At 34.2% G+C, this 27,084-nt stretch overlaps 1 protein-coding gene across 2 annotated transcripts in view; it reads right to left on the reverse strand.

Annotated features, from left to right (window-relative positions):
• The window catches only part of LOC137402126 (uncharacterized), a 298,131-nt gene extending 271,981 nt beyond the window's left edge, over positions 1 to 26,150 (reverse strand). For both annotated transcript variants that reach the window (XM_068088595.1, XM_068088594.1), the window contains exon 1: positions 26,052 to 26,150. The gene's annotated coding sequence lies outside the window, so the exon portion shown is untranslated. The remainder of the gene's footprint in view (positions 1 to 26,051) is intronic.
• Between the last annotated feature and the right edge of the window lie 934 nt (positions 26,151 to 27,084).

The raw sequence follows: 27,084 nt of genomic DNA on the forward strand, positions 1-27,084 counted from the left end.
TGCAAAACAAAAGGTTGTATAAAAATCAGACCTCATCTACTACTATCTCAAACCTATGTTTTACAACAATAAAATAAATATTAATTCAAGCTGTAGGCCTAACCTACTGTACGTAATTTAACTAACAACAGCAATAAGTTGGTTGTGTTGAATGTGGAATGGTTTTGACAGCAATATGTAACAGAAAGCAAGCATTAGCATTAACGTGTCTGGAAGTTTTCTGCAAACTTGAGTAAAATAAGAAAATATTCTTGTCACAAAGGGGCATTGTAGTTCGGCCCTAGCTTGTAAATAAGATGTAAAGAAATCTGGCTAATGTTCTAGATAATTTAATGAAACCTTCGGTAATTGGACAAAAACATAGGCTGATAAACTGTGTACCACATTTTCGTGCCTGTAAATCGGTCACAAATATATTCATAAAACCCCAATCTGTTATGTTATCTGCTGCTGTACATATCATAATAATTTGTGATGTCAGCTAACCTTAACAAAAGATATTCCAATATGTAACATGATTTCTTTATAGAATAACTAAAAGAACTTTACAGATTTCAAAGTAATATAGCAATTCAACCGTGTTTATTCATTATCAGCCTTTATGTGACATTGAAGGAATTTCTAGAGACACTCACTGTCTTTGAAAATAGAGAATTAGGTCAAGGTAAGTCCAATACAGGTAGGTCATATACATACACCTGCTGTGCAGGTGGTATATCACATATAAGATGATATGAAGTAGCAACACTTAGCCTCAGCACCAACAAATGTACCAACAATAGACATACCATTCCAATTGGGAGGAGTTCACATTCCTGAGCGCTAGCTGTTTCAGACTTGGAGTCATCAGAGCAGGAATGACTCCATTCATGATGCTTATGTGGGTGATATGGTGGTCACCCACATCCTCCAGTATCTTTCTCTCATCATACATAGAAGAGTATGTAAGAAAAGGAGGAATTCTCTCAATCTCAGGCTGGCCAGAATGTCTGTACCAGACCTGAATGTTCTGCCCTGTAATGTAAGTCATTTACTACATACAAAGTCCTGTTGTACCGTGTTCAGGTAGAACAACCTGTGAATACCATGTTGTTAAGTAGAGTCTTTCATGTAAAATCACTGAATTTCAGGTCATTTGAAACATCGGTTCACTTGTAACAGGCTAAAGTATATGACCATATTAGGTCATGACTCAACAAACAGTCTGAACCAGTCATTTGCTGTACATAAAGAATTACATGTTGTTGTTTAGAGCAGCTGACCAGTGAACTGACAACATATAAATCATATATAAAGAATAATCATGTAAAAATAGAGAGATGAATTCCTCAGTTATCCTATTGAAGAAATCTAAATCAAAGTATATAAAACAAAGTAGATAAAGGACCTTCACTTGCATTTCTTTTCATCCTTTCTCATAATATCATTCTGCTAAAATATTTCACTGTGTCACCATTTGCTTGGAATAGAGTCTTGTCTCACTCTTGCTTGACTACCTTATATTGAGACTTAAGTGGACTTAAAAATTCTTTGATTGTTATTACTATGGCTAGCGGAACTGTGGAGGACCATCTAATAGCTTGCTAAAATGTTTTCAGTGTTCTTAGTTTCAGTGCAAGTAGTTTAGACCATAGTTAGACAGAATGAAGCATAATAGTTTGAATTCACTTCTCTATTTCAACTTTTGATATTTTCCCTATTTATCCCGGAGTATTTAAGGTGGACAGTAAAAACCGTATTTTTCCCAGTGGTATTTACAAGAAAATCCTTGCAACCATGTATGGGTGCCTGTGTAAACTTACCACTGGAATGTTCTGCACACACTGCTAGCAAAGGATCTTCACTCTAGAAGGAAATTATGATTAGTTGAAGTAGTTAGGAACTTAGGCTAGCAGTTTGTAAATAATAATGAGCAATTATGTTTACATATTATTAACTGACTGGTTGACAACATGGCTATTTGTTGAACCATGAATAAATATGGTTGTATATTTTAGTTAGTTGGAAGAAAACTAACACATCACATGACCTGAAACTTGGCTATTCTACATAAAAGACTCAGGTTAGCAACACGGTGTTAACAGATTGTTTCATCTGAACATGGCTGACTAGGGCCTTTAAGGAATCTCATTGTACATAGAGTTATCCATCTTTACTAATATTAAAATGTGGAATCCTGAAGACTGGTTGATATGAAGCTGTAATAATTTACAAATCTAGAAGATTTGCAACAAAAGTTGCCATTTGAATTATTAAACAAATGAGTAGTAATGTAGGAACTGTCTACTTTTGACATCTAAAATATCCGATATACAATATTCAATGAGAGTAAAGAATTACTACTTGACATGGTCATTTCCTGCTAGAAATAAATTATAAATGAGCTGAAACACTCCTGAATGTAAATGATCACATAATAATAGTAATAAGAAATATAAAGTCAGTGATATACAATATGATCAGCTGTATGTTAGTCATGTGACAACAACAAATCAGGTCAACCAATCAGAGATGAACTACTAGTGATTATCATGAGTATAGTTGGTGTGACTTGGGACTCACTGTTTACAAATGATACTTCTATAGAAGACTTGTAAAATAACTCATAGACTCACCTAGTCTAAACACAATTTAACAGATGTCTATACTTGCAGGTAAAACAGTCATACTATACTAAACAGTAATTCACTGCTACAACTTATCATAGAGTACTTACTCTCTGTAGCTCTTGTCTAATATATCTTACCTTCTCTCTCTCCACTCTCTCTGTTAGCAGTTGATCTTCTGTTCCTCCTGCTCTGAGAAGATGCCATTTTATCTCCTGTAACAAGTGTCACCTCATGTACATTGAAGTAGTTTGATAATCAGCATGGAGTCCCAGTTATGGAACCAAGGCTACAAAGAATAATCTTTACTATTGTAAGAACCATGTTCGTCTGTCTGTCAAAAGCCACAATTAAAAATGCACCCGGATGGAAATAGAACACGGATAATCACCTTACCAGCCTGGCATGCTACCAACTTTACCCTCAACCACATTGCTATACCATGGAAAAATTATGCAGATAGTTATTACCCCTGCTGATCTCTCAGGACACACAAGACTGACCAAGACTGACCAAATAGTAGAAAGACCAGGATTCTACATTCGACTAGTTTGACAATCAACCAGAGTTGGCTCGGTTTAAACCAATGGTTTTAACCCGGTTTAAACCAGCCGAAAAAAACCGGTTTTTATGGCTTTCTCATTATTTTTTGTAAAAAACATATTTTAAGCTCCTAGTGGTTCATATGCCGTAGAAATGCAATTATATGTAATTATCAGCTGTGGAAGTTCATTTAGGACACAGTAGTAAATTGATAGCAGAGCTCAAGTTGAAACTACATGGAATCCTAGCCCAACAATGAATTAGTAAATTTCATTTCCAATTGGTTTTATCAAGTGATATGATGATCTCTTTACTGATGAAATATAAAAACCATGTGAAATATACTAATCCAATCATTGTCTCTAATAATGAATGAATACTTTCTCAAGTCTGGCCAGTGAGAAAGGATTACTTATAATTAGAAATTAAAACAATAAAATCCTTTTGGGCAAAAGCTTTAAGTTTGCAAACTACTATTTCATTTATTGGGCACAAGCCAAAGTAGTCGGATTGTTAGAATTCAGTTTATCAAGTTTTTTGTGTTTTGAAAAGTTAAAGTTGTGCCTCAAATTTCCAACACGCCTCGCAAACAGGATCCTGTTTTAGTAGTTTTTCACTCAAACTGCAAAAGGCAAAGGTTTTAAGGCAAAATGTAATAGGTGTGCTGTCGTAACGCGAGGTCAAGCAGATAGGCTTAGAGCTCACGTAGCAAAATGTTAAGCTGAAAACACCAATTTAGACAGTGATGCTAGTATTCAGGTGATAGAAGTTGAGTCATTTGCCACTGCTCCAAACACTAGCAATGCATCTGCATTATGCTCTGCTCTACACTACCACACGACTAATCACTTGGATTAAAGTTCCTACTTATACATAGAGCTGTATATAAAATATTCACTTTATCTGATAGGATTTCTGCTCTGTATTTGATCAATCATGTTTGATTAAAGACTCATTCTGAAATTTCCAAATATTTTCTCTCTTTTTTCCCATAGCAACTCCCACAGTACCATCTTTAACTGATGATTCCACATACATGTACATGTATGTTCAATACTCAATCATGCAGCTATAGTAAGTAAAGTTAATTAGACTTAAAATTGCGAAAACCGTGGTAAAATTATAAAAACAATAAAAACCGGTTTAAACCAAATAACTACTGTGACCTAAACCATAAAAATCAGTTTAAACAAAAAAACCAGGTCATTTCGGTATTTTCATAACAACCGTGATTTTTTCCAACCCTGCATACAACACTGAGTGACATTTAAGGAACTAAAGCTACAAGACATAACAATAACAATAATGGAAATAACAGGTTTCCAGAAGCTAAAAATGATAATAACAAATTATAGTGAAGCTACTTCATGGAAATAGAAAATAAAGTAAAGTACCATCAGAGTATAACATTTATGGGAGAATTAGCTCTAGACATGTGTCACTAGACGGAGGAAGTACACTGTAGACTATGTTAGATATGTGGAAGGTGTATAGACCATATTAATACTAAACACTCACTAGACAGAGGAAGTACACTGTAGACTATGTTAGATATATGGAAGGTATATAGACCATATTAATACTAAACAGTCACTAGACAGAGGAAGTACACTGTAGACTATGTTAGATATGTGGAAGGTATATAGACCATATTAATACTAAACAGTCACTAAACAGAGGAAGTACACTGTAGACTATGGTAGATATGTGGAAGGTATATAGACCATATTAATACTAAACAGTCACTAGACAGAGGAAGTACACTGTAGACTATGTTAGATATGTGGAAGGTATATAGACCATATTAATACTAAACAGTCACTAAACAGAGGAAGTACACTGTAGACTATGGTAGATATGTGGAAGGTATATAGACCATATTAATACTAAACACTCACTAGACAGAGGAAGTACACTGTAGACTATGTTAGATATGTGGAAGGTATATAGACCATATTAATACTAAACAGTCGTTAGACAGAGGAAGTACATTGTAGACTATGTTAGATATGTGGAAGGTATATAGACCATATTAATACTAAACAGTCACTAAACAGAGGAAGTACACTGTAGACTATGGTAGATATGTGGAAGGTATATAGACCATATTAATACTAAACAGTCACTAAATAGAGGAAGTACACTGTAGACTATGGTAGATATGTGGAAGGTATATAGACCATATTAATACTAAACAGTCACTACACAGAGAAAGTTCACTGTAGACTATATTAGATATGTGGAAGGTGTATAGACCATATTAATACTAAACAGTCACTAACAGAGGAAGTACACTGTAGACTAAGTTAGACCATATTAATACGAATAGTTACAGGTGTAAAGCGCCCAGCTTTTGTTGTCTTTGATTACACAGCCCATCAAGACCTGTCATTCTGAGACAAAGGAAGTCATAATGTGATTCCAATTCTATATTAAAACTCATGAATGCTTTCGTAAAAGCGTTATAGGCCTCTTGCAGAACCATTCATACCCTTTTATATTACCCTTTTTAATATAATTAGGAAACAGAAATCTGGACTCTTGGTAGCCTGACACACTGGTTTGTTATTCTAATTTTCAATGCATAGCATAAATGTTATTTGCTTATTTGTACTTACTCGCTTGCTGCCTAGGAAGTTTCGACATATGCCATAATGACTAGGCAAACATATATAAGCATGCGTAAATCAGAAACTATTCGAATTCCACATTTTACTCACGCTCCAGGTATCACTCTGCTCTTGTATTACTTTTTATATTTTTAGACTTGCGCAATCAGCATCAACTCTTGACTTGATTAGTCTTTACATAGTTTTGATTTTCTGCTATTGAAATTTTGTATTTTTAATAAATATAATTTGTTTTAAAGTTTATCAGTTAAAACAAACCAGTCTAATTATTGACATTAAGTCTACACCTAAAAATACAGTCCTCTAAATTCGCAAATCATAAACCAACTACTTGAACTACCAATCCAGCACTTATAGTTAATAATCTTTAAAACAGAGGATCATTACACAGCGATTACTATTTGATTAACTATGGCGCCTTACAGTGCCTCGCGTTGCGTGTTCACAACTCGAGTTGCACAACTCGAGTTGTGAACACGCAACGCGAGGCACTGTAAGGCGCCATAGATTAACTCTATAATCATTGTAATTTTTCTCTAATATCTTCTTTTGGATTCAACACCTTATATTCATCTCTCACGTAATAGACAATCATTCATGAAACAAATACTACATTCCGTGTTAGTTTATATTTCCATATAAACTCCACAAGACGGTAGACAAGAAATCAACAACATGAAGAGATGGGATAACCTAGCTTGTTTCTCACAAATTCTTACCCGTACATGTCTAGTTCGGGTAGATGTGTACGTAGTTCTATTATCACTCACCTTTGTTGTGGTTTCTAATATATTAAGGTGTACCCAGTGCTTTGTTTTCTTTGTAGACAACTAAAGCCTTAGTTTTCCTTAAACCAACCAACTACAAAAGTAAGAACGGAACAGCCTGAACATAGTAGTAAACAGGCTAAAAAGGTGGATTGACCGGGTACCACGTCGCATTGTGATTGAATGGTAATTTCTTTTGGTCGTCAGCTACAAAATAACACCCGCTGACCTACTAAACTTTGACCTAATGAACAACTGCATTGCGCATCTTCTAGTATACCTATATTTAGAATAAATTTACTTGCATTATTTTACAAGCTTGTGGCATCTGATCAAGTGCTTGACCTCCTTACCGTTCAAATAATAAAATGAGCAACCTAATCAGTTAGCATATTCACAGCATTCCAACTTATTTGTGGTTAGTAACATGAACTAAGATGAACATTAATTAGCACTCCATAGCAGGCCTACTGATGCTCCTGTGGGCAACGTGCATGCTGGGATAATCATAAGTTTGACTCTCTATAAATCCACTTAAAGTTATAGATATTCTATCAAAAGACTACTTGCGATCAGAGAATTCTAACACAATCCAGCTTTACCTAAATTAACGCGAACTTTATCATTTAATCTTCAAAAAATCACTAGCAATATTTTCAAGCGCAATATACGTTTAGTAGTAAATTTTTATATATTAGCTACACTTGTACCTACTTTCATTGTCACGTAGAAAGCTTCATGGCACAACTATTTTTCAACTTTCTATTTTTTTGTGAAGACGCTCGTTCTAGTTGTAATTCAGCCGTGGCTCGCGATGCTGTTCGCAGGACGGTCAGATCTAAAAAAGATAACGATTTGTGAGTTTCTAGACCGCAGTTCCTAACTCGGTTTGAAAACTGTGTAGCTGTGTTGGCGATTATATTTGATCAGTAGTACCATGGACGTAAGAAAATAGTTTTGTATAGCTTTAAAAAGAACCTTTGACATCAATGTTAAACGTCCTGCTCTAGCGGGCAATATTTGTTTCTTTTTTGCATTTCTAAAGCGAGCTGCATCGTGGAGCCAGCATGGTGCTGCACGCTTGCAGTCAAAACTCTTGAAAATTAAGAATGATTACTGGCATTAAAGAATGGTTACTGGTGCTTTGCTGGTGCTGGAAATGCTTAGATTTATTCTAGATACTAGAAATATAAGGTATATATATAAAAGAGTGATAAAAACAATGCATTGGAAAAATACCACAAAGGTTTACTGCTCTTATTAAAATGTTACGCTGCTAAAAATAGATCCTAGACATATGTTTTATAAGCAACTATGTTCTTGATGACAGTTTGTGTTGCAACAGTATCTTTTAGTGCAGTCTGTTAAATTTCTAATTGTAATTTTCCTTCGAAATATTGGACTAAGTTTTAGATTTTATTTTACTTATTTTAGGTGGTAGATGTTGGCATAAAACTGGCGATTTCCAAGTCGAAATCAACAATCAAGGTATGTCTTTTTGAGGTTGTGATCTAAAGTTGATCAAAGTCAAAATATCTCTATTTCATTTAATCAGCGGTAAAAGTTCCTCATGGAATTAATTTTATCATAATTTTTGCTACATCAACAAAAATATATTTTGTAAACATATTATGCAACGCTTAATGGAGCAGAACAGATTTTGCCATATTGTATTATTCGTTAACTTTTTTTATCTTTATCAAATGTTTATTTTCAGTTTCATGCTCTACTAATCCATGATAGTCTCACTAACGGATTAGACCAGCCTGCTGACATTGTTATAGTACCAAGACATGATTCTGAGCGAAGTCACTACTCTCTAATGGTTAGTATTCTTATGCTGCACTTTTATACTAAAAGACTATGTCAAGATATTAATTTTGAGAACAATTAGTGTTGCATGGCTGTGCGTAGTTATTATAACTGTTTTAAAATTTTAAAACAGCACATCTTTTATATAGCGTGTAACTTAAATAATATAACTGTTTTGTAGGCACGGGAATACTTGCTCTGCGTGTATCTATAACATGCAACTTGCATTAGCTTGCATAGCTTTATATCCAAGTTGTATATGGTACTTTGTTTGCAGCTGGTAGATAGGAAACTTAGAAATCTTCATTCAATGGACTCTCTTTCTTACAAAGGACAACAGACCTTTGAAAAAAGGTGAGCATGAAATTCTTCACTAGGTTTGTCGGTAAATCTTACAAAAAGCAACAGTTATTGCCTTTGCATTCTAGCATAAATGGTTTAATCCAAAAACTCACTGTTAGCAACAATATTTGCAGGAAGCTTGTTTCTGTTGAGAGGTTTGCTGATTATGCTTTGACAGATAGTGAGATGGCGGCTATGCCACAGAAAGATTGTGTAAGCTTTGGACTGTATGTTATCAAGGTGAGTGACGCTCTCATTCGAAGAGGTCTTAAGACTTCAACAATTATCAGTAGGAAACGTCTAGTTGAATTATTTATCTACACATTAACTATTACTAAGGAACCTAGTCCTATTCTGTCAATTTTCACTGTTAACCACAATGTTTTTTCAGCAAAATTAGTGTGATTCCTTGTAGAGGGTTATGCAATAATCTTGAACTTTCTAGATATTAGGCACATTTTTGTTGTTGTTAACTTATTAAAGAATAATTCTAAGAATCTCCATTTTTACAATGTTATTAATATTTTCAGCATGCACAACGATATGTTGAATCGTTTGAGCTAGAAAATAGAAAAGATGGTGATATGTCTTTAAATCCTTCCACATACTGTAAAGAATTATTGGCAAGTATAAAGGTATGTGAAACAATAACTATTCCCAGCAGATTTAGCACATCTGTATATCTTGTATGTAAATAGATGTTAAGATACTTCCTCACTTATTTGGTTTAATTTTTTCAACCTGAACTAACAACTTTTTAACATTTTTGCATTGAATTTCGTTTTTAACCAGTTGTCTTTATTTATGTTAGGAAGATGGTCGAGCATTGGCGGATAACAAGCTCTCTATTGAAGCAGGTAGGTTGAAGATGTAAGCCACATACAGGCTAACAAGTTGTGTATTTGTATCATGTTAATACATAAAACCTATTTTACTGTGTTCACCAATCTAGAGCATGAGAATACTATTCTGATATCTTTAAATAGTATAGTGTTGGCATCTACAGACATTACCTGCTTTATATATATCTAATGCATGTTCTTAACCCTTTGGCTACGACGCGCTTACAGCCAGGAAAATACCAGCGTACGGAGGCAATTACTAGGGCGATTTGAGCCTTCGACATGACTGCATAAAAACTGCAGTAACTTACATCACAATTCTGATAGTTACATAAATTAATATGCATAGGAAAGCTGAGAAATTTCTCTACAAGCTGATATTTTTTCTATGCAGATAGCTTGCAAATGCTTTCCAGCAAGTCTCAATTTGTTGAAGCTATTAATTTTTTATACACCATTTTCAATTGTATTTTCCTAATTGATAAAGGTAATTGACAATGTTGTATAAATAATGCTTGCACGGATTCATAGGTTCTCAACAATTTGCAAAAAAAATTGGTCGTCAGAGAGCATAGAAAGTGGAAATATGAGCTCCGATGCATTGCGGGAGCGCCACTCGAAATTCTCAGTGCATGACCCAAAAGACCAGCGAAAAACGGAGGCCTGACAATGTCACCTAAACTTCGCTATAACTTACATGCAAATTGGAATAGAGCTATAAATGAATATGCATTTGAAAGCTTAGAAATTTCTCAACAGGCAGCTATTTATTCCCTGTAAATCGTCCCTGCAAAGTTATTCGTCTGTGAATATTTCTATCAACATTGTGATGTGTCAATGGTGCCTCCTTTCTATCATAAAACATCGATAACAAATACATTTTTGGAAGCAATAACTCTGAAAATGGTTTATGATAAGCATCTGCACGGTGTCATATGTTTGCAAGAGTTTGTAAAGAAACTGGTTGTCCAAGTCGTCCTTTCCAAGCCAGCAAGCTTTCATCTATAGATATGAATTTACCAGGCAGTAAAACAGAATATAATTGGCCGCATATCATGACAAAAACATCTAACTTGAAAAATCTATTGCTAGCAGGCTGTTCAAAATTGTCAGCAAAATGCACAGTAGAAAGTAAACTTGCTTCTATTTTTCTTTCTATTTTTAATTTTATTAAAAATCAGTGTAGATAATAAAGGATTGTGGACCAGTAAGACAACAGGGTAGGCTTTTTGAAAATACTTATATGCAAAACTAAATAAATAACTCGCCAAATATCTTTACCATCCACAGGCTCCGAAGCATCGCGATGTTTTTGGAGGCCATATTTATTCGTTTCGTTAAATATAACATTTATAATGGCCGATGTTATAAAAAGCTTTAATATTAAAAATTCTTATCTGTTTAAAAATTCGAACTTACTCCTGCCAAGCTGTCAGCAAAATGTAATTTTTTGTTGTTGTAAGTCAGCTCCTCTTTGAAATCCGTAAATACTCCTGGTTTCATTGCCGGCCGTTTCACTCTCACTTTCGCAATCCAATTCACCCTGTTGATCTTATTTTTCACTTTCATCGTCTACCCCACAATCTTCCGACCTGATATCCTTTTCTTCACTTCCAAACCAGTCGATGTCTTCCTCTAAACAAACTTTTTTAGCAGAGCTTGAACAACCGCGTGCGTTCATGATGAATAGATTTCCATAAAAGATCACATCTTTGCAAAGTGTATTGCTTGCACATGCGTATTAGGGATTATTTATAACCTCAAAACAGTATTACAAAGCCAATGGAAATTGATCAAATTACTCATTTTAATGCTGTTTTTTTAATAAATAATATATTTTTAAAAAGGTCCATCGCAGGCCGAATTTTTTCGGGATCCGTTCGCTGAGACAATGCTCGTATTCTGGGTTTTTACGGATTTTGTAAGCAAAGGGTTAACTAGATCAAAACTTTGTGAAGTAGTCTGTAACGTTTTCTATTTATTTATTTGTGTAATAGCCAAGGAAGAATCCCCCAGAGAAGGAGCGGTGAAGTGTTTCACGACAACAGAAGATCATGAAGCTACCAACTGGAATGGCAAGGAGCTTACAGAAAACCCTGTGGAATTTCCTGCTGTCTCACTAGATGCTCAGCTTATGTATTATAAAATCAAGTACCTGAAGCGCTATAAAACACACCATACTAGTTATGGTGTATTTAATGTAGTTCCAGCCGAAGATTACGAACATTGTCGACAGGAGCATATATCTGGAATGTATGATGATATTCAGGTGGTAAATGAGACCATTTTATATTATCTTAAAGAGAGTAGCTCTGACTATCAGGTCGTTAGTCGGCAACTTATTAGACTGAGTCCAGCTGTACTAGAAGCTTACGAGTCATGGTGTAAGAAGTTGACTCCAGAAGATGACAATAGTAGGCCATCTCCAGCATATTATGGTATGGAAAAATCCATTGCGCATAGCTAAACATACGTTTTCTTGGTATGCTTTCCAATGTACACATGTATGCGGATAACTGGCATATCTTCAATATGTTTTAAAACAAAATTTTATTGTTTGTTCACACCGGACTATTATCGTGTATTACCTGTTATTTGATGCCCTGATTCAGTAGTAACTACTGTTTTATTAACTTTTATGTTGCATACATTTATATAGTTTAGCCATCCTGTATTTCTAGTCAGTTTGTTTGCATTAGCGGAATGTGCATCAAGGCAGTGTGTACTCAGCTGTACTCAGTGTGTACTTTTTCTTTATACAATTTTGCAACTTGGTGTATTCAACTTTTTCAACGGTTTTTCTATTTGGTACATATTAGATTTCGTTGAGAGACGCTATGTAAACCTAAATAATATATAACTTTTACATACAACATACAATGATAATGCCTTCTCATAACTCTAAGCTTGAGTTTGTATGAAGTCATAAAACTTTTATGTAGCCAGGCTAATACTTGCTGTTCAAGTCCACGAAGTTGAAATAAGATAACTGTTTTGTAGCTAGGCTAAAATTTGCTGAAAAGTCAGGTTCCAATATGTATTTAATAGAAATATAACTGTTTTGTAGCTGGGCTAATAATTGCTGAAAAGTCAGGTTCTAACATGTATTTAATAAAAATATAACTGTTTTGTAGCTGGACTAATATTTGCTGAAAAGTCAGGTTCCAATATGTATTTAATAGAAATATAACTGTTTTGTAGCTGGGCTAAAATTTGCTGAAAAGTCAGGTTTTAACATGTATTTAATAGAAATATAACTGTTTTGTAGCTGGACTAATATTTGCTGAAAAGTCAGGTTCCAATATGTATTTAATAGAAATATAACTGTTTTGTAGCTGGGCTAATAATTGCTGAAAAGTCAGGTTTTAACATGTATTTAATAGAAATATAACTGTTTTGTAGTTAGGCTAAAATTTGCTGCAAAGTCAGGTTCCAATATGTATTTAATAGAAATATAACTGTTTTGTAGCTGGGCTAATAATTGCTGAAAAGTCAGGTTTTAACATGTATTTAATAGAAATATGACTGTTTTGTAGCTAGGCTAATATTTGCTGAAAAGTCAGGTTTTAACATGTATTTAATAGAAATATAACTGTTTTGTAGTTAGGCTAAAATTTGCTGAAAAGTCAGGTTCCAATATGTATTTAATAGAAATATAACTGTTTTGTAGCTGGGCTAATATTGCTGAAAAGTCAGGTTTTAACATGTATTTAATAGAAATATAACTGTTTTGTAGTTAGGCTAAAATTTGCTGAAAAGTCAGGTTCCAATATGTATTTAATAGAAATATAACTGTTTTGTAGCTAGACTAATATTTGCTGAAAAGTCAGGTTTTAACATGTATTTAATAGAAATATAACTGTTTTGTAGCTGGGCTAATATTTGCTGAAAAGTCAGGTTCTAACATGTATTTAATAGAAATATAACTGTTTTGTAGCTAAGCTAATAATTGCTGAAAAGTCAGGTTCCAATATGTATTTAATAGAAATATAACTGTTTTGTAGCTGGGCTAATATTGCTGAAAAGTCAGGTTCTAATCTGTATTTAATAGAAATATAACTGTTTTGTAGTTAGGCTAAAATTTGCTGAAAAGTCAGGTTCCAATATGTATTTAATAGAAATATAACTGTTTTGTAGCTGGGCTAATATTGCTGAAAAGTCAGGTTTTAACATGTATTTAATAGAAATATGACTGTTTTGTAGTTAGGCTAAAATTTGCTGAAAAGTCAGGTTCTAACATGTATTTAATAGAAATATAACTGTTTTGTAGCTGGGCTAATAATTGCTGAAAAGTCAGGTTTTAACATGTATTTAATAGAAATATAACTGTTTTGTAGCTGGACTAATAATTGCTGAAAAGTCAGGTTTTAACATGTATTTAATAGAAATATAACTGTTTTGTAGCTGGACTAATATTTGCTGAAAAGTCAGGTTCCAATATGTATTTAATAGAAATATAACTGTTTTGTAGCTGGGCTAATAATTGCTGAAAAGTCAGGTTCTAACATGTATTTAATAGAAATATAACTGTTTTGTAGCTGGACTAATATTTGCTGAAAAGTCAGGTTCCAATATGTATTTAATAGAAATATAACTGTTTTTTAGCTGGGCTAATATTGCTGAAAAGTCAGGTTTTAACATGTATTTAATAGAAATATAACTGTTTTGTAGCTGGACTAATATTTGCTGAAAAGTCAGGTTCCAATATGTATTTAATAGAAATATAACTGTTTTGTAGCTGGGCTAATATTGCTGAAAAGTCAGGTTTTAACATGTATTTAATAGAAATATAACTGTTTTGTAGCTGGGCTAATATTGCTGAAAAGTCAGGTTTTAACATGTATTTAATAGAAATATAACTGTTTTGTAGTTAGGCTAAAATTTGCTGAAAAGTCAGGTTCCAATATGTATTTAATAGAAATATAACTGTTTTGTAGCTAGGCTAATATTTGCTGAAAAGTCAGGTTTTAACATGTATTTAATAGAAATATAACTGTTTTGTAGCTGGGCTAATATTGCTGAAAAGTCAGGTTTTAACATGTATTTAATAGAAATATAACTGTTTTGTAGCTGGGCTAATATTGCTGAAAAGTCAGGTTCTAACATGTATTTAATAGAAATATAACTGTTTTGTAGCTGGACTAATATTTGCTGAAAAGTCAGGTTCCAATATGTATTTAATAGAAATATAACTGTTTTGTAGCTGGGCTAATATTGCTGAAAAGTCAGGTTTTAACATGTATTTAATAAAAATATGACTGTTTTGTAGTTAGGCTAAAATTTGCTGAAAAGTCAGGTTCCAATATGTATTTAATAGAAATATAACTGTTTTGTAGCTGGGCTAATATTGCTGAAAAGTCAGGTTTTAACATGTATTTAATAGAAATATAACTGTTTTGTAGCTGGGCTAATATTGCTGAAAAGTCAGGTTCTAACATGTATTTAATAGAAATATAACTGTTTTGTAGCTGGACTAATATTTGCTGAAAAGTCAGGTTCCAATATGTATTTAATAGAAATATAACTGTTTTGTAGCTGGGCTAATATTGCTGAAAAGTCAGGTTTTAACATGTATTTAATAAAAATATGACTGTTTTGTAGTTAGGCTAAAATTTGCTGAAAAGTCAGGTTCTAGCATGTATTTAATAGAAAAATAACTGTTTTGTAGCTAGGCTAATATTTGCTGAAAAGTCAGGTTCCAATATGTATTTAATAGAAATATAACTGTTTTGTAGCTAGGCTTATAATTGCTGAAAAGTCAGGTTCTAATCTGTATTGTAATTAGAAGAAAAAGTATAACTGTTTTGTGGGCAAGCCAAAACCTGCTGTAGTCATATAAAATAACTGCTTTGCAATGTAGTACATACGTAATAGTTTGTAATAATATTATCAATGTACAAGCTCTATTCAAGAATATACTAAAAACCATTTACAACAACGGCCTACTACAACTACGCAGTACAACTAGCATTTGCAGTTTTGCAGTTCCGTAGAAACGACCTTGTCAACGTGCAGTTATATTGTAGGCGCCAAAATTTATTTCTGTGTACATTCCGCAACCGAGTTAGGAATTGCAGCTAGAAACTCACAAATCGTTATCTTTTTTAGATCGGTACTCGGTCGGTACTCCGCTTATAGTAACGCTAAGCTATGCAATTTACCGAGATCAGCATATTGAACGCTGCGGTTAGTCTAAGGACATTCGCATTGCAATTGGCTAGATCGTTAAGGGGCGTTCACCGCTTATAATACCGCCTGCTGTACAGAGTGAAACACTCGGCATATAAGAAACAAGAGTTATTTTACATTCACCCATCAGAGAAATTAAAAGTGAAAATGCTTTCACTCTCTGACTTTCCCTCTCATTCTCTGATTGTCACTCTCTGATTGTCACTCTCTGATTCTCACTCTCTGATTGTCACTCCCTGACTTTCACTCCCTGACACTCACTCTCATTCACTGGCTCTCACTCTCTGACTCTCACTCACTGATTCTAACACACAACTCTTCGGATGCCGCTGACAACCTCTACCAGGGTATCCCTCTCACCTACAGCTTCGCTATGCCATATTGAATAATCTTTTAAAAATTCAATCAAATTTTCCACTTCTTGGAGAACAGAACTTCACCAGACAGGTCCATTGGATATCCTTACAATCTAATCACCTGGTAACTTCGTCTACAAATGGCTCTGTTTTTCACTCAGACATGCCTTTACACGCTCGTCAGTTCACCTCATCATTACTCGAGACACACTCTGATATATTCTCAGAATAATTTCCCTTTCCAGTGTGACATAATGTGAAAACGGTGATTACGCAGCAGATTTAACTATATGGATTTAAACATAATATATATTTTATTCTACCATTCGCATTGTGCAACCCAGTACAAGCAGGTTACAGCAAATCGCATGGTGAATAACATATACAAGGAAGACAAATCCTACTAATGGTAATATTGGAATAGCACCTGCTACAGTATTGCTGTTATGTAAACTTTGCCTTTTTGTATCTCTCATGATAACCTTTTAACCCCCACTTGATGCGCAGTAGGGTAAGTTGTCAGTTGTATTAGGATCACTATCAATTTCCTATACAGATCAACCTTTGCTCAGCCATAAGCATCAGACTACTCTCAACACAGACACACACCAGTGTTATCTTTATATGTACAATATGGGCTCTAAATTAATTAACATATTATTATAAAAGAGAGATATGTTACTTTAAGATAACTGGATTTAGATGCAGTTTAACTGAACATCTTATTAAATAATATAAAATATATACTAATAGCTGACTCCATCTTATTTTAACTATGAAAATAGTCTAATTATGAAATATTATAAACTTCATCATCATGTATATATAGTGCATGATGGGAAGGTATGAATGATTGATATTACATGGTTATTACATTTGTCAGGAGTTAGTCAAATATTATAAAGAGAAAATTTCAGGGTTTATAAGCCATATCAGCTAAGGTAAACATTCTTGAGCCAGGCACAAAGTTAGCCATGAGAAACAGTATTATGTACATGTAAACGTGTGTCACTTCTGTCTGTTTCAGGCATACAGACAGAAGTGACATGTGATAGCATACAGGCATATTTGATATAAACAGAAAACTCGTTAGACCAGACTTGTTTACGCTGACATGCAACCTCTTGGCAGCAAATAATAAACATCTCGAGTCAGTATCAAACTTTGAACACTACAATGTTATTATTCTTACTCCAGCGATACCTTCTATATATATATACATGTATATGAAATACAGCTGAGTAGAGCTAATAGATTTTATCTCAGTTTGAGAGGGTCACATGAGGGGTCTGTCCTTCTCTGAGGTTCAAGGTCTATGTTACTCAATCTCACCTCAACTCACAATCATCATCAAGTCATTTTAAGTCAATTTATTATAAGTCATTCAACTCAAACTATCATGGATGTGCATATGATGAATTTAAGATCTGAATCCTGTTTTATCTGAAATTCTGACCCGACTGACACATAACAAAACCTTTCAGTTGTAATCAGACACATACTTATACAGTAAATATGGTTTCTAACTGACAGCCTGGGTCATAGGTTGATCAAACAATTTCATAGAGCTACTCACGAAGATACCACAAAATATATTATAAATTAGCTAGAATGTATGATGCAATACAAATAGGATTGAAGATAGCTCTAGTATAATGAAATGTACTAATGAATGTTTATATATGGTAACTAGACTTCTCATATATTCACATCACCTTCTTACTATTCTATTGTAATAAACCTCCTTATATTCTCACATAAGAACTCTCTCTAAGAGTCATATTGTTGGCTCTCATGTAGCGATCACATCCCTAGAATTATGTCTCAGGGCCTGTTCTCTCTCTCTCTCTTGTTAATCTCTTACTGTGTAATTCTTCTGTGCAGAGTAAGATGTCTACTTGTTCCGCTATAACTAAACTAACATTCCTAGAAATGATGGCGCGTCGTTACTTGATGATGTTATTCTAAACTGAGGTGAAAAGTGATGCTTAGTTTAAAATGCTTCTGGCTTTAGAAATAAATCTACTGGATTTAGAGGTTATACCATAGACCTATTAACTATTACCTATAGTTAATAGGTCTATGAGTTATGCAGTGAACTGAATAAACTATTGTATTGTACTGACCAGACCGAAGCTGGAGGACAGAGTTTAGTGTACTTTTATTAGAGTGCTTGGGAAGTCTGAAGGAACTTTAAATTGGTAAAAAAAAGATAAGTGGTTGGATAAACATGGAGAAGACAGATGACTGATGGAAACCAAACATGTTGGGAATAGGGCAGGTTGTAGCGACCACCCCTAATATTATTGCAGAGTTTATTGGCCAAAAGGCTTGAAGCGAGAGAGTGGAACAATGGAGAAATAGCAAGTCAACTCCTGAACCATTCTAATAATCTACTTCATAGTTACATATACTTGTGACATCATAAAGGTGTATTGTTATAGAGTGACCGAGTGACTATTGTATTATGTATGTGTTGTAATATGTTGAACAGCTGAGTAGGTGACTTGTGAAGATTGTACATCGGAGCACATCTGGTTCACAAATACTTAGTACAATTGCTATATAAATCAGGCTAATGATTGTTTTTAAACTAATTGTCTTGCACACTTTATTAATGGGTAGATAACTCATAATGCTAGGACAGACAACTCATAATGTGAGGACAGACAACTCATAATGCTAGGACAGACAACTCATTTTGCGAGAATAGAGAATTCAATTGCTCAGAGTGATAATTCTAAATGTGAAGACAGATAGAGCTTATTGAGAGAAAAGATAACTTATAGAGCAAGGATAAATAACTAGGAGTGACCAATTAAAAATGCGAGGACAGACAACTCGTAATGTTAGTTTACTAACATAAAACTAACTGTTGAATTTATCAACTACTTATCTACAACAACATTGTAATTCATTCACCTTTGTCACTTTGGCAACACTCTGTCCTTTATGGAATAAACTGGTTTTTATTACCTTCTATCATAGATATTACACGTATACAGCGTGTTACATATCCGTATACATATTACAGCGTATATATACAATTCCTAGTAAAATCATATACATTACCCTCTATATAAATGTCTCATATTCTGGTAAAGTGATCAGCACTCATCTATATGCAAGAATGTACTAATTCTTATATAAAACAACTGAGAACTCTTCATAACATGTACTGCTTCATGATTGGTTGATGCAATATATTTTCTGTAATACGATTGGTTGCACATCATTATTCATGCAATCTTATTGGACAGTCATATTCAATTTATTATAAAAGTTATAGAGTATAGTTAATCACATGTACATGTTGGAGTATGTGTGCTGTTGTACACATCCATAATAATCTTATTCTAAGCACAAACCAGGCAAACACTTTATACACACAAAGCCAGAGTTGTAGACCTGCTGATGAACCATGTTCACATAGGTAAATATATATAGATTGTGGTTATGAGAGCTACTCCTGTTAGGGTGATCTCTTGATAAGCTAGTCCCACTTCTTGAACTCCATACCATCTGGCGGTTTCACCTCAACATCCTTTTTACCAATGTCTCCCCAGTTGGTGCTGAGAACTGTACCTCCTGATTGTTGCTGTAATGACAGATACACATAGGCTAACTTCCATGCTTTGATAGGGAGGACAACTCACTGGTATCCCACTCACAACATCACCATATATCCCACAATGCAGTGTAGTAACAATAACTACTCCAGTGCACACACAGCGAGTATGATTAACATCCCATGTTGTCCTACATAAGACAGGAAGCACATTATCACATGATAGTACTACTGTCTACTAGTAGATACTAGATATTAGGTACTAAACGTCTCTACAGGTAATACAGGTAATACTCTGTACTAGAGTAATATGTCTTCCTAGTGTAAACATCGTGGTAACATGAGACTACCCTAGTTCAAAAGGTCAACTTCTGTACACAGTGGAACCTCTACATGCGTAATTACCAAGTTATGAAAGATATTTTTGTAGTAATATTACTTAAACTTACGAAATATGTTTATAGATACAAAAGGCCGCAGGGGCCATATTTTGGACCTTTTGTTTGAAAAAAAGCAAAGTAGAGAAATTTCAACTTTTCTGTATGTGTTTGTTTTTAATTTATTATGTGTGTTTTGAATTTAGCGTGCGAGTATATCTGTTTATCACCTTTTTTTCTCAACTGTCCACTGCTGGCCGCCTCTTTCCATTGTTGTAGAATTTGGATCATAGAAGTTATTATATATCACATACAGAGCAGGAAAACTTTAGTTTTTAGCAATTCAAGTTTGCCTTTTCCGTATAATGACATAGTTTTTCATTTCATTTCGACCTGATGTAATCTTTATACTTTAACATGTAATCTGAGTAAAACAAAAAGAAGCCAACTATACAAGACCTACCAGCTCTGATTACCATCTTTCCGCTCCCAGAAGTCCTTGTTTAACTTCGTCTAGACCGCTAATGCCAAAGATAAACAACCATTCATCACTTTTATTCGTTATTTCACCAGAGTTAACGCCCCGAAAACGATTTTGCAGGACAGCATCTGTCTCGAAGTTTTCATTCTTCTCTTCCTCCGTGACTTCTACAACCAGCTTGGTGCTGCCAATAGTAGCTGCAAATAAATGATATGTTTGACAGCAATGACGTTGTGTCTACTAACGCTGTCCCTGAATAACTATGTGCGCCTTTAGAGACAGTTACCATTTAAATGTTACCATAATGTTTAAGGCCAGAAAAAGCAGAATCTTTTGATATAGCCTGAGGTAAATGTAAACAGTTTAGCCTTAGAGCCAATCACTCTATGTATGCATTTAATGCTTTTTTAATGCATCTAACGCATTTTAATGCATTCAATGCTCTCTGCTGCATTTAATGTGTTTATCATAATAATTCTATCCACAACACAATAGTAAGTGAAGGACGCAGAAGTTTGGATTTTCATGTTTTTAAAAGCTTGTTAGTATATTATTCTGGCTGACATGTTCTCCTGACATGAAAGACAAACTTGATGAAGGTCCTTTTCATACGCAGTGATATAAAGGCAGCCATGTTTAGTAGGACATTTATAGACAATTAATTTACTTTAACCTGGTGGTCTAATGACTTATAACTGTAATTAAGTTGAGCTCTTAATCCTTATTTCACAACTAAATAAGGCCTCTATTTGAGCTCACCTTTATTTGAATGCCACCTCTAATAAAATGACACTATACAGGAAGGGCTGAAAAATACAGCACCCATTAATTGAACACCAGCCTCTAATAGACCACCACTTTATTTGACTGCCACCTCTAACAGAACACCACTAGCGAGGAAGAATGGAAAACACATCACTATGATGCTCAAATAGAAGTTTTATGATATACTAATTTTGAATTTTGACTAATTCTCAAATATGACCAGACAAACAGACATATGACCTTGGATGAAGGACAGCCCTTCTAGCAGTAAATGTACAACCATTCAGTACTCAGCATAGTTAGAATACTAACCTGGTTCGACACTGAAGGTTTTTAACTTATCCAGCTCTGAGTCAGTCTAAAGAGCGTTCCAAATAATCACCTCTACTTTATACAGTTTTATCTGCACCTGTACAATAACAGCATCAGTGTACAGAATCTACATGACCATTTGACTTATCAGCTGTCAGGAGAGTACTACTAGCTATAAGAATAGTTTATGATTAGCCCTGAGGTACTAGTACTGTTATACTATTATTTACCCTGAGGTACTAGTACTGTTTTACTATTACTAACCCTGAGGTACTAGTACTGTTATACTAGTATTAACGCTGAGGTACTAGTACTGTTATACTATTATTAACCCTGAGGTACTAGTACTGTTATACTATTATTAACCCTGAGGTACTAGTACTGTTATACTATTATTAACGCTGAGGTACTAGTACTGTTAAACTATTATTAACCCAGAGGTACTAATACTGTTCTACTAATATTAACCCTGAGGTACTAGTACTGTTATACTATTATTAACCCTGAAGTACTAGTCCTGTTATACTATTATTAATTCTGAGGTACTAGTACTGCTATACTATTATTAACCCTGAGGTATTAGTACTGTTATACTATTAGTAACCCTGAGGTACTAGTACTGTTATACTATTATTAACCCTGAGGTACTAGTACTTTTATACTATTATTAACCTTGAGGTACTAGTACTGTTATAATACTATAAACCCTGAGGTACTAATACTGCTATACTATTATTAACCATAAGGTACTAGTACTGTTATAATATTATTAACCTTGAGGTATTAGTGATGTTATACTATTATTAACCCTGACGTATTAGTACTGTTATACTATTATTAACCCTGAGGTACTAATACTGTTATACTATTATTAACCATAAAGTACTAGTACTGTGATACTATTATTAATCCTGAGGTACTAGTATTGTTACACTATTATTAACTCTGAGGTACTAGTCCTGTTGTACTATTATTCACCTTGAGGTATTAGTACTGTTATTAACCCTGAGATACTAGTACTGTTATACTATTATTTAACCCTGAGGTACTAGTATTGTTAAACTATTATTAACCCTGAGGTACTAGTACTGTTATAATATTATTACCCTGAGGTATTAGTGCTGTTATACTATTATTAACGCTGAGATACTAGTACTGTTATACTATTATTAACCCTGAGGTACTAGTACTGTTATACTATTATTAACTCTGAGGCACTAGTACTGTTATATTATTGTTAACCCTGAGGTACTAATACTGTTATACTATTATTAACCCTGAGGTACTGGTACTGTTATACTATTAGTAACCCTAAGGGACTAGTACTGTTATACTATTATTAACCCTGAGGTACTAGTACTGTTATACTATTATTAACCCTGAGGTACTAGTCTTATCACAGAATACTAGTAACATATTTATAGTGTTCTTCACCAGCTTCATGTACCTCACTTCAACGAGTATTTTAAAACCGAGTCCTTTAATAGAGGTGGAGATGCCGTTTCCTTTATTTTAATCTCACCATGTATGACCAACTAGAGAACCAAGGCTAATTATCAGCAGCAAATCTCATGCTACCACCCCACATAGATAAGAGTTACCAAGGCTATAACCAACCGTCTGATCTGTAACTGTAGTGGAAAGCATCTGCTCTGAGCTTCTTCATAAATAGAGAGATGATGATGCTGGTGTCTGTCTGGTACCAGTCATACCTGAAACAGCACCAACACTGTGAAACATACATAAATACATGTACCCATTTTACAAATAATAAATTATAGATTAACCAAATATCAGTTTAATTTACTAATACTAAATCAGCTCTGAATGACAGACTCTTGTCCTTGACCTTACAATTGTTTATAAAATACTAAGAAGATTTTAGAGTCTGCAGAATTCCTACCTGAGAGAGCTGAGAGTACTTGGAGGCCAACACCACCTTGTGAATAGAGATATCAAACAGGACTTGTTGTTACTGTGGCATCAGAGAAGATTGATGATGTCAAATATCGACAGGTAAAATCATCTGACTTAATTACTGCCTGTAAAGAAACAACTCCAGTCACATTGTCACATGTCATTATGCAGTGAATTGTCACTTTTTAGAATGTAACTTCTATACACCTATAAAAGTGATTAATTTGTATTTTTGTGATTAGTACTAGTTTTACTAACTTGTGTATTACATCTCAGTATTAACAGAATAATAGAGTGATGTTAGCAAGTTGATGAACATTTATTTATATCTGAACAAACTATGAGAACTAACATTCTATTTCAGCTACAGTGCACCCTCGGGTTACGATGACTCTGTTATATGATTTTTTCCCCCTGCGGTGTAGAACACACTGATTTTTCATTCTTTTTTTCTTGCAAAATATCTTTCACCATGCGAGATCATCAAAACATCAAACCATGCGAAAACATCAAAAAACTTCTTTCGAAATACAAATTTGGCAGTCGGTAGGCGGATTACGTCGGAATAACAAACATGCCGATATGCTATACGCCGAAATCCCTTTAACAACAAATGAAAGAAATACGAAGCTCGATCTCGCTCGGTTCAGCGTTATTTGTGATAATGAAATCGGAAACATATAGGTGATTAAATTTTATTGATGAAAAAAATTGAAATTAACAAAAATAGTTAAAAATACATACTAAAATTTATCTTTAATTATGTGTTTAGTAAGCTGAATTCCTTGAAGTTAATATGTACAGTATGTATATAAAGCTTTGATGATTTTACCAGGGGGTGTTTGAATTACTATAGGTTTCTATACCCCTCTATAGGAAGTGTTCCCTTTACGATGCAAACACTGGAACAACTTAAAATTGTATGGTTAGGGTCCACTATAATGAGTTTACAAAGGCGTTAGTAAAATTGTAAGACATTCTCTACAAGTATAAAGAAAGCTTTAGCGGCAAACTAGCGAGTGGCTAAGGTACACTGACCAGCTCATTGATCTACAATCATTTCTGTATCTTTTCCTAGCTGGGTTAGCATTAACAGTACACCAACAACTCCAGAAAGTGCCACACCGGATTATGACAAATTAAAAGCAGCTCTGCACTGATGGAAACTACTATACAACTAGCACACAACTCCAAAAAACAAGTGCTCCTAAATGAAGAGTCTGCTGAAGTATATTTGGATACTTGGGCATTAAGGATACTTTTGGTTGGTGGCACCTATTGGACAGGTTCATGCAGGTCCTATATTGAAACAGGCTTGTCTTTATGACTGGGTTGTAAATCAGCTGAATTCTAAGGCATCAGGTGGATAGTTAAGACTGAGCGAACTTGTAGCTCAAGAGAGGACATTACGGGACTCAAACTAATGAGAGTACATGTGCATTAGCTACTTCATATTAGATACAACTGTTATTCGCTCATGAACCCAAGTTACGTCTCACAAGATTACCAGAATGAACAGAACAGGAAACCACAGAGAGCCTGCTAGAAGTGCAGATATTGTGGGCACCCTGCCCAGCACTGCCTTCGCCCACATAACAAAAATGTTTAGCCAAAAGACTTTACGCAAATAACTTAACATACATGTATATGAGCAAAAATGTTTTCACTTGTAACTGGTTGGTGTTTACATTAGATAATTACTAACTATGGGTTTCTATACCCCTCTATACGAAATTTTCATCTTACGATGCCAACACTGGAACAACTTAAAATTGTATGGCGAAAGACCACTGTAATGTGTTTACAAATGACGTTAGTAAAATTATCAAACATTCTTTTCAAGGATAACTCTAGCAATGAAATAGTGAGTGGTTAAGTTATACTGATCAGCTGATGAGGGAGTGTTTACATAATTACTATGGGTTTCTATACCACTCAACATAACACTTTTGCCTTACGATGCCAACACTGAAAAGAATTAAAATCATATAATTGTATACCAAATGATTTTTAATTGAAATCGTAGCAAAACAGACTGTATTTGGCCAATGCTTTCCAATTATTTCACTGCATTTAAACACTGCTACAGTTAATTCATTTTTTCTCTTAATATATTTTAACTGCACAAAAGACTTTGTTCATAATGTAAAGTTTATAAGATTACAGTTGTTTGAAAACCTTTCCAATTTATCTTTTGTAATAATTACAAAAGATAAATTGGAAAGGTATTATTGTATTATTATAAAAGGAAATTATTGTTTGTAAACTTTAAAATTACAATTTTATGTTTTCCCATAATTTATTTGAACTGCCTGAAACAGTTTTCTCATACCGTGAAGTTTTAAAGTTGTTTGACAAAGTTTGAAAACCTTTACAGGTGCTTTTATTTTCTACTAATTTATTTCATTTACACAAAACACTTTTCTCACGATATGTAGTTTGAAAGATAGAATTCTAGGTGTGGGATAGGGTATCCCACACCTTCAATATCAACATAAATCAGTTTTCTTACTTATTTTTAGACGGCAATTTCTATGGTGATACTATGTCTATGGTGGATACTTGGAGGCCAACACCACCTTGTGAATAGGGATATCAACAAGGCTTGTTGTTAACGTGGCATCAGAGAAATCTAATGATGTCAAATATCGACAGGTAAAATCACCTGACCTTATTACTGCCTGCAAAGAAACAACTCCAGTTAGTGATGCTGCCTTGCGCATCAGACAAAGAACATACAAAGAACTTATGCTATATTTGTTGATTGTTTTAGCTGTACAGTATCTTAGCTGACTACTCAATGCACGAAACATAATCACATGTCATTATGTAGTGAATTGTCACTTGTTATCGTGTAACCTCTATACACCTGTAAAAGTGATTAATTTGTGGCTTTGTGATCGGTATAAGTTTAACTAACTTGTGTATTACATCTCAGTATTAACAGAATAATAGAGTGCAGTTAACAAGTTGATGAACATTTATTTACATCTGAACAAACTATGAGAACTAACATTCTATTTCAGCTGCAGGGCACCCTCAGGTTCAAATGACCGTTATACGATTTTTTTGCCCTGCAATGTAGAGCTGCATTTTCCGCATACAGTGATTTTTCACTCTCTCCATGCGAAATATTTTTCACTATGCAAAATCATCAAATATTTCTCTCAAAATTCAAATTTGACAGTGGGTGGGCTGATTACATCGGAATAACAAACATGCCGATATGCTATTCGCCGAAATCCTTCTAACGACAAATGAAAGAAATACGATGCTCGATCTAGCTCAGTTCGGCGTTACCGTACTTTTCGGTCTATTAGCCGCTACTTTTTTTCCGTTGTTTTGAGCTATGCGACTTATTTAGAGGCTGCGGCTATTCTGTTGTTTTTTCTTTCACCGCTAGGGCACATTAACCAGAATATCTGGTTAGTGCACTTTTAGCAGCAAAATAAAAAACGAAACGATGCCTAATGTTACTGTTCCGTTAGGCACTGGGTTAGAAAGCGTCGGTTAATACGGAACAATGCCTCAGGGAATTGTTCCGTTTTAACTAGCAAAGCGGTTGCCGCGTTAAAAA

This window comes from Watersipora subatra, chromosome 8, assembly GCF_963576615.1.
Source record: "Watersipora subatra chromosome 8, tzWatSuba1.1, whole genome shotgun sequence".
In the NCBI taxonomy this organism is placed as follows: Eukaryota; Metazoa; Bryozoa; class Gymnolaemata; order Cheilostomatida; family Watersiporidae; genus Watersipora; species Watersipora subatra.